The sequence below is a fragment of the Amblyraja radiata genome, chromosome 16 (assembly GCF_010909765.2).
Source record: "Amblyraja radiata isolate CabotCenter1 chromosome 16, sAmbRad1.1.pri, whole genome shotgun sequence".
NCBI lineage: Eukaryota > Metazoa > Chordata > Chondrichthyes > Rajiformes > Rajidae > Amblyraja > Amblyraja radiata.
In genome coordinates this window covers 24275145-24284532 of record NC_045971.1, presented here as the reverse complement: position 1 = coordinate 24284532, position 9388 = coordinate 24275145, and the positions used below count along the sequence as shown (strand labels likewise).

General features: G+C 44.8%; 1 non-coding gene across 1 annotated transcript; it reads left to right on the top strand.

The window, feature by feature from the left end:
• The first annotated feature begins 7429 nt into the window (after positions 1–7429).
• On the top strand, positions 7430–7589 carry LOC116982345. The gene has a single exon (XR_004414436.1). It is a non-coding gene; the product is annotated as a U1 spliceosomal RNA (small nuclear RNA).
• The last annotated feature ends 1799 nt before the right edge of the window (positions 7590–9388 follow it).

Genomic DNA, 9388 nt, shown 5'->3' with positions numbered 1-9388 from the left:
ATAAATATGAAACGTAATATTTTCTGTTGAGGAAGTCATGTTGTCCAGTCTAGTTTTTGCAGTGACTGTATCCTCTGTGCCGTGACCAATACCATTAGCATGACTGTTTTAATGTCAGTCTGTGTAGGGACAGAACTGTTGCTGGAGACCAATTCCTGAGCATCTTCAGGATTATTCTTACATCCCATATTTGGGAGTACCTGGTTCTTGGGGATAGTATTAAAAATTCCCCTCATAAGTTTTGTACCAGTGGGTGAGTCCCAACAGTGTAATGCTCTGTCCCCTGCCATAGGTAAGTCGATAGGGCACTTCTGGCGCAGTTGATGGCACTGTAACTGAGCCCCTCATCATAGTGGAGGCCTGCCAGATATTCCAGAACAGACGGGATGTTCATGTCTCTGATACCATGTTTGATACCACTGGGAACCATGGTTGTGTAGGCCAATCGGGTACTACCAATACCAGATGCAGAGTCTTGTTGTATTTCCTTAATACCCGACTGATGAGGCAGGAAAAGGAGGGAATGCATAAATAAACAATCCCCCCCCCCCCCCCCCAATGCAGCGAAAATGCATCTGTCGCCGCTGCCCCAGGGTCTGGTTCCCATGAAACATAATTTGTTAACTGGTGGTTAAATCTGGATGCGAATAAATCGATATCTGGTGTTCCATATTTGCTGTGATATCAGCAAATACTATTTTATTCAACATCCAGTTGGTGTTTTCATTAAAATTGCGTGACCTGGTGTCTGCCACTGAATTTAGTCTTCCTGGTAGGTAAGTGGCTGATATCCAAATATCTCTCTGGATACACCATTGCGAAATTGTATAGCCAGATTGTCACATGATGTCGATTTGTTTCCACCCTGTGGTCAATGTATGCTACCACGGTGGTATTGGTATTGGTGGCTCCCCACCCAAGTGCACTGGCATCAGGTTGTAGTACCATGGAAGGGTTACTGACAAGGATTGGATTGGAGCAAAGCCAGATGTTATCTATCCACCAGTTTAGTTCCATTTTAGCTTGATTGGTAGTTTCACAGATCTGTCAAAGTGACCTGCATAATTTAGAGTGCTTGTATTTTGCTCTCTGTAAGTTTTGGTAATGTAGAGGTCCAAATTGTGTGGCTGGAAAGGCAGCCATCATTATGCCAATTACTTTTGCTACCAATCTGATGGATGGTTTGCTGATGTCAGTGAGGTTATTGCAAGCCTCTATTAAATCTCTAGCCTTTCCCTTAGGCAGAGTCACCGACATGTGAACTGAGTCAATGGTGAAACCCCAGATAGTCCATAGTAGTGGAAGGCGTTAGTTTAGATTTAACTGGATGAAAAATGAATCCCAGTTGTCCAAATAACTGTTTTGTGGCTGTTACAGTTTGTTTAGCCAATTCCAAAGTTTTGCCCACAATGAGTATATCATCTAAATATGCCATGACCATGTGTGTACGTTTCCGTAGAAACGCTAGGGCTGGTTTCAACATTTTTGTGAAACAGCCTGGGGCTGATGATAAGCCATTTGGCAGTGCTTTATACTGTCAGAGTTGTCCCATCCAGTTGAATGTGGTCACCTCGTATAGGCACTGAATAGTAAGCATCTTTTAAATCGATGCTGGCCATTGTAGTAACCTTTGGAAATTAATTGTTAAGCAGTAACAAAGGTATCTATTTTGTCAGATCTATGATGATGCGATAACCATCATCTTTTTTGTTTTTGATAAATATATTGGACACGAATTCTAATGGTTCGTGTTGAGTTTTCTCAATTACACCTTTTATGTAAAGCCGCTTCAGTTCAGCTTGCGCTTTTGATTTTCCTTTATCAGAAGGCACGAACATTCGGTTCAGTATATGTTGAACTGGAGGGCTGTACTTGTGTATAAACTTTATTGTATATCCCTGGATACTGCTTTAGATGTAAGTATCGGTTGTTATCATGCTCCATGCATTCAGAAAGGAGTGTAATCTCCACCCAATCTCCGTGCTCCCTGTATATTGTAGGGAACCAGACCCACCTACCTCCATAGTTACCAGTGGCAGGTTTACTTTTCTGCTGTTGTCGCGCTGGGTCTGGATTTTCGGTTTGTTTGGCGTTGGAGGTCCCCGCATCTTCCAAGAAGGCCGGCCTGGGCCATGGCCTCGTAGTGGGTTCCAGTAGGTTCTCTTGTTCCTGCACCCCCTGCACACTTGTCTTTCCTTCTGCGGACCCTTCTTCCAGGTCAGCCCAGAACTGACCCGCAGTGCTCCCTTCTGATGAGGTAGAAGCACTGTGCAGCCCTTCAAGAGGTACTGCTGTGGGTTTATCATAGGGCCCACAGTGACCTGACTCCATCTCCCGGAGTCTGTCACGTTGGAGCAAAGCTCCATACACCGCTCCATCCGGCTCCAGCGCTCTCAGTCGCTGGCCGCCCGCGGTTGTTCAAAGTCGGACTCCTCTGAGTCCACGACCTTGTTTGTTTTGTGTCTAGCCTTTCCGCCCGGCCGCGTGGATCTGGCCGGTGCGGAGGCGACATCGGGCACAGCTGATCCCTCTATCGGTGATCCGAGTGCCGCTGGCTGCTGCTGGCTGCCCGCTGCTCCGCGGTCCTCCTTCTCCAGCTTTGTCCTTACTGCCCTTCCGTGGAGTGGATATGGCCGGTGTGGAGGCGACATCGGGCACAGCTGATCCCATCTAGCCCACCAGCTTTGTCGCAGCCCGTTGGTTTCTCCACCTGCAATCAGCATGGTAAAAACACAAAAAAAACGCAGCTCTTACCTGCAGGTCCAGGTTAAAATTGTCGCTACGGGTGAACGTCGTTCCTCCCCGTCTGCTGCCGTCACACTGGCTGCAATTTTGGGCTCCAGGTCTTCCCCGGTTAGGTCTGGCTGGAAGAATTGGTTCACCATATCCAGCATGCCTTCTTTCACCCCAGGGCTACTGGGGTATGTGGTTCTGTGACCCGTTCAGAGTCTACCCAGAACAGATCCTGACGAGGAGGAGACACTATGCAGCCCCGCAAGGGGTACCGCTGTGGGGCTTATTGGGTGCCCACTGTGGCTAGCCTCCCTCTCCCGGAGTCTGCCACTTTGGAGGATCTCCTGGAGCAACCGCTCTAACTGGCCCCCGTGCTCACGGGCACTGGCCGCTCGCGGCTGCTCCTCGTCATGCAGCCGGTCAAACCGGCTCCAGTGCTCTCGGGCACTAGCCGCTCCCGGCTGCTCGTACTGCCCCGTCCGCTCGAACCGGCCCCGGTGCTCACGGGCACTGGCCGCTCGCGGCTCCTCAAAGTCCGACTCATCTGAGTCCGGCATTCATGGGTCTTTCTCTTCGCTTTCCCGCCCGGCCGAAAAGTGGATTGCGCCGTAGCGGGAGCGAAGTCGGGCACAGCTGACTCCAATTCAGAAGATTCCCGTGCCGTCGGCTGCTGCTGTTTCTGCTGGCTGTCCGCAACTCCGCGGTTCTCCCCCTCCAGCTTCTTCGCAGCCTTTCTCCTCGGCACTCTGTCCATCTTTCACCTAAAAATAAGTCGAAAAACGCAGAGTCCCTTACCTGCTGTTGTCGACTTTTGAAACACTGCCGCTTGAGGGAGACGTCCTCTCCCGTGCTGACTTGTTGCATAGCGTGAGGCGATAATGACACGCATGCGTCCTGGCGGGGTTCTTCGCGTAGTCACTCACGTGATCGAAATAAAATCAGCTCTGTTGCCTCTCTGCCTTCTGCTGATTTACAGAGCAGATCAAATGGAAAGACTTGGCTGCAGTGACAAAAGGAACAAACCAAGAAGCAGAAATAAAAGGTTGCAGCACATCACATTAAAAAGTGTCTGGCCTGGACAATGTGTTACAAAATAGCAACACAAGCAGCAGGCCGCTATTATTGTATTTTTCTTCTCTCCTATTCTGTGCTTTATTAGGTTCTGTTGGCAGACTTTGGACAACAGGGGAAAATAAATGTATAATCAATGCAGTTGACAAGTGTTTAACAGTGTGTTAAAGCCACTGCTCAGGTATTGCATGGCTTTTATGACATTTCTGGGCAAAGAGCAAATTGTTGCTAAGTTGGAAATTCAAGAAACCCAAGTTAATTTTGTGCTCCTCATGCAGCTTGAAAGATAATCTATGCCAATCGGTTTCTTCAGTCAATACCCTGTACTTTAAAGAAAGTGCAAATTTCCTATAGCTTTGGCTTTGAGATACAAACTCTTTCTGGATCTGATTGGATTAGAGAGAATTTCAACAATGTTTCATATATGCCAGAATCAAGATATGGGAATTTAAAATTTTAAGTGTCGCAGCAGAAATTCAATGAGTTGAAGTTGAAAAAATATTAGCTGCCTAGGTTGATTATCTTTCATTTGTTTCAATTGCATACAAATAAGGGTGCTGCACTTTGGGAGGTCAAATGTAAAGGGAAATTATAAAGTTAATGCAGAGCCCTTAACAGCATTGACGGAGAGAAAGATTTTGGAGTCCAGGCTCGTAGCCCCCTTATGGGCCTGTCCCACTTAGGCAATTTTTTAGGCAACTACAGGCGACTAGTTTGTCGCCACATGTTCGCCGGTGGTCGGCGGGAGTAATCTCCTCCTTCGCGCAAAAAGCCAAAGCGTCTTTCTGGTCGGCGCTAAATTTTCAACATGTTGAAACATTTTCGGCGACTGGGTTTGACTTGCTTGACCTCCTGATGTAGGTGCTGTCGTAGGTTGTCGCCAGGATGACGTAGGTTGTCGCTGACCTGCTACAATGAAGACAGTCGCCGGCAGTTGCCTAAATTAATCGCCAAGCGGGACAGACCCATCATGCAAGAACATAAAATGGTTAAAAAAAAAAGGAACATTGTATGCTTGCCTTCATTGGTCAAGGCATTAAATATAGGATGCTGGAGTAACTCAGCAGGACATGCAGTATCTCTGGAGAGCAGGAATGGGTGACGTTTCAGGTTGAGACCCTTCTTAAGACTGAATAAGGGGAAAGGGAAATGAGAGATGAAGACAGTGATAGAAACATGGAAACATAGAAAATAGGTGCAGGAGTAGGCCATTCGGCCCTTCATGCAAGCACCGCCATTCAATATGATCATGGCTGATGATCCAAAATCAGTACCCTGTTCTTGCTTTTTCCCCATGTCCTCTGATTCCTTGAGCCCTAAAACCTAAATCTAACTCTCTCTTGAAAACATCCAGTAAATTGGACTCCATTGCCTTCTGTGGCAGAGAATTTCACAGATTCACAACTCTCTGGGTGAAAAAGTATTTCCTCATCTCAGACCATAATTACCTACCATTTATTCTTAAACTGTGACACCTGGTTCTGGACTCTCCCAACATTGGGAACATTTTTCCTGCACATCTAGCCTGTCCAATCCTTTAAGGGGCTGTCCCACTGCGGCGACCTAATCTGCGAGTTTAGAAGAGTTTGCCCTCGACGCAAACTCTCAGCATGGTCGACACGTGGTCCTAGGAGGTCCTATTAGGTTACTGGAACTCTCCTTCATGCTCGAGGGAAGTTCCCGCATACTCGCGGCCTCAACTAGGTCGCGGAAAATCTTTCAGCTTGTTGAAAAGTTTTCCGCAAGTAAATATTGGTCGGCATGGTTCTTTTGAACTAGTCGTGCAGTGGAGTGGGGTCGCTATTTAGTTACAGGCAGTCGAGGGCAGCCGTAGGCAATCTCCTTCGCTGACTGGGCATTTTAATTGGCTCATTGGAGTATTCAGGACCAAGGAAAACCGACTGGTAGGTTAAATGCTCAATAAACTTTATTAAACATTGTCTGGCTTCTTAAAAATGTCTCCACTCCTTCAGCCCCCCCCCCCCCCCTTCTCCCCCCTTCTCCCCCCTTCTCCCCCCCTTCTCTCCCCTGCTCCCTTCTTCTCTCCCCCTCTCTCCCCTTCTCTCCAATTCTCTTCCCCCCCCCCCCACCCTACCCGCCCTCTAAAGGACTTACCGTACACTGTGCAGCCATCTTTTACCTTCCACTTCATCACGGGTGTGAATTACAGGCAGTGCTCCCCGCTTTCCCTGGCCCCTGCCTTTGCGATGTCTTTGTGTGTGTGTGTGTGTGTGTGTGTGTGCGGTCAGTCATTTCAGCTTGCGGTTTCATCGCTGACGGTCGATCCAGCTCGAGGTTTTCCAGGCGAGTGCCCTCGGGCTTGAAGGTCGAAGACACTCTTCTGAACTCGCGGATTAGGTCGCTGCAGTGGGACAGCCCCTTAAAAGAATTTTATATGTTTCTATATGATTTCCTCTCATCCTTCTAAATTCATGTGAATACAAGCCCAGTCGACACATTCTTTCATCATATGTCAGTTCCACCATCCTGGGAATTAACCAGGTAAACCTACGCTGCACACCATCAATAGCAATAATGTCTGTCCTTCCTTAAATTAGAAGACCAAAATTGCACATAATAGTCCTGGTGCAGTCTCACCAGGGCCCTGCATAACTGAAGTAGGACCTCCTTGCTCCTAAACTTAAATCCTCTCGCAATGAAGACCAACCTGCCATTAGCTTTCTTAGGAAAGTCCCAAAATGCTGGAGTAACTCAGCAGGTCAGGCAGCATTTCTGAAAACATGGATACTCTAGGCAATGTTTTGAATTGGGACTTTTCTTCCTTGATTGAACAAGTATTCTGACCTGGAAAATCACCTATCTTCAGGAATGCTGCCTGACCTGCTGAGTTACTCCAGTAATTTGTGTTTTTCTATGTTGTTCTAACTTCCTTTTCTTATTTCTGTTGGCTCACAAACGTGGCCAAAGTGTATTTCAGCCTCACAGATGTATCGAAACGTCCAAGATTAAACAATAATACAATATACTGGAAAGGATCAACTGGTCTGGTAACTGCTGCAGGAAAAGAATTAAAGGTATTGTTTTGGATGAATTATCCTTCATCAAAACTAGAAAAACGAGATAGTTTAGTGGTCTGAGAAACGACTACTGGAGTTTCCAACAGATCTTTATTCAAAAGTTCGATATCCAGCAAACAGGCTTTTCAGACACGTCTGCCCACAACGGTGGTCAGTGCTGAACTAATGCGCGCAAATGAAAAACCTCGCGAAAACAACAGCTCCTCCCGAGTCACGAGAACGCGGCTTCCGAACGCCCGGTTCGATATCTGCGTTTGCTAGCAGGCGCCACTATAATAGCAAATATGTTTTAAATTGCAAATTCAGCGAGGGTGAAGAAAACAGGGGAATTACAGTATCTGTGATAGGGTGCAGACAGCAATGTTCAGATAAATAGTGATGATAAAGACAGGCAGATCGTGACTGAGAAGCAAATGGAAGCAAATGGAAATAGAAAGTTACATTATCAAGGGTGGTGAGAAGGAAAATACATGGCTATGGGAAATTGTTAATGTCAGTGTCAAGTCATCAGGGCTGCAAACATGCCCAGGGGGAATCTGAGATGCTGTTCCTTGGACATCCATTGGGTACAGAAGTAAGATGGACAATTACTTACTTGACAGGGGAGAGTTGGTGATCACTGCTGCTGCTCTCCGAGGATGTGGCTATCCCTTACACGTTGGGTGTGTTAACGCTTGCAATCTCCTCAAATGCGGAGTAGTCGACTGCACAATTTGTGGCGGTGGGGGCTGCGTTCGCACTTTCAAGGCAGCACGGTGACGCAGCGGTAGAGTTGCTGCCTTACAGCACCAGAGACCCATGTTTGATCCTGACTACCGGTGCTTGTCTGTACAGTGTTTGTATGTTCTCTCCATGACCTGTGTGGATTTTCTTCGGGTGCTCTGGTTTCCTCCCACACTCCAGAGACGTACAGGTTTGTAGGTTAATTGGCTTGGTATAACTGAAAATTCTCCCTAGTGGGTCTCGGATAGTTTAAGTATGTGGGGATCGCTGGTCGGCACGGACCCGGTGGGCCGAAGGGCCTGTTTCTGTGCTGTATCTCTAAACTAAACTAACTTAAAGGTACCAGTGACTAGAGCAGCCTCCCTTGCAACCTAAACAGAGGACTTCTTTGAAATGGTTATCCAAGCTGGACTTTGGTTTATCCAGTTTAGAGGAAGGTGACTAAGAACAACAAATGGAGTGGTTGCTTGAGAGCAGTTCCGGGTATCTGCATTTTCTGCATTTATTTCTGAATTCCAGCACCATGAAGTTATTTACTCCAACAGTTAAACAGTTTATTGAGGTTCAGATCAGTAAAACATCCCTTCAGACATCAAATTCCATGGAAGACCCATGACAAAGATAATTTTTCCTCAGAAAAAAATAGTCTATTTGTGGAGCTGATTTTCTAAATCAAAATTCGGTGTTTCAGATTTTGTGTATGAGTTTGAGGTAGTGAGAAATGTCTATGTACAGTAATTGTTTAATTTACATCAGAAATGCCTCTGTCCGGAAACAATATGGTTAGGTGACGCTTCGGGTCGAAACCCTTCTTCAGACCACAAAGTGCCAGAGTAACTCAGTAGGGAATCAACTTTGGGCTGTGATTTTTATCAAGAAAGCACATATTTTGTTTATATTAAGTGTACATAAAGGTGTGAACATAATTCTGAAGCCATCCATTGTCAAATAGATTCATACAGCACTCAAACAGACCCTTCGGCCCAACTTCCCATGCCAACAAAGATGCAAAATCCTAAATAACCCAAATGCTTATCGGAGTAACATTGCTTTTTGCTCTATCCATGGAACCAAAACTTAGTGAAGTTAGTGAACTTAAACTCTACGTCTATCCTCACTTCTCTATGTCTTGACCTGACTTGGTCTAATCTTGTCCAGATTCAATACCTCGTGCATCTTCTAACATGAATAATAATAATAATAATAATAATAATAATAATAATAATAATAATAATAATAATAATAATAATAATAATAATAATAATAATAATAATAATTATATAAAATTCATTTTATATAATTTTGCAATGCATTTTTTAATGTAATGTTGCCCCTTGTCTGGACCTCGAGTCCGTAATAACGTTTATTATTATTATAATAATAATAATAATAATAATAATAATAATAATAATAATAATAATAATAATAATTATTATTATTATTATTATTATTATTAATTATTATTATTATTATTATTATTATTATAATAAACGTTATTACGGACTCGAGGTCCAGACAAGGGGCAACATTACATTAAAAAATGCATTGCATTTTATGGATAACATGGAACTGCTTAAGATCAGGGTTATTCCCGCAAATAGTCTGGCAAACCGTGATAAACACATGCCTGCAAACAGCTCAGAGTACTGATTTATTCAATTCAATTCAACTTTATTGTCATTGCACAGATACAAGTATAGGTACAACGAAATGCAGTTTAGCGTCTGGTCATAGTCATAGTGCAAGATAGTAGAAGTAGAAAATAAAAATACAGAATAAGCATACAATAGAGTAAAAGAGTACTGGTTAACAATGTGTGGAAT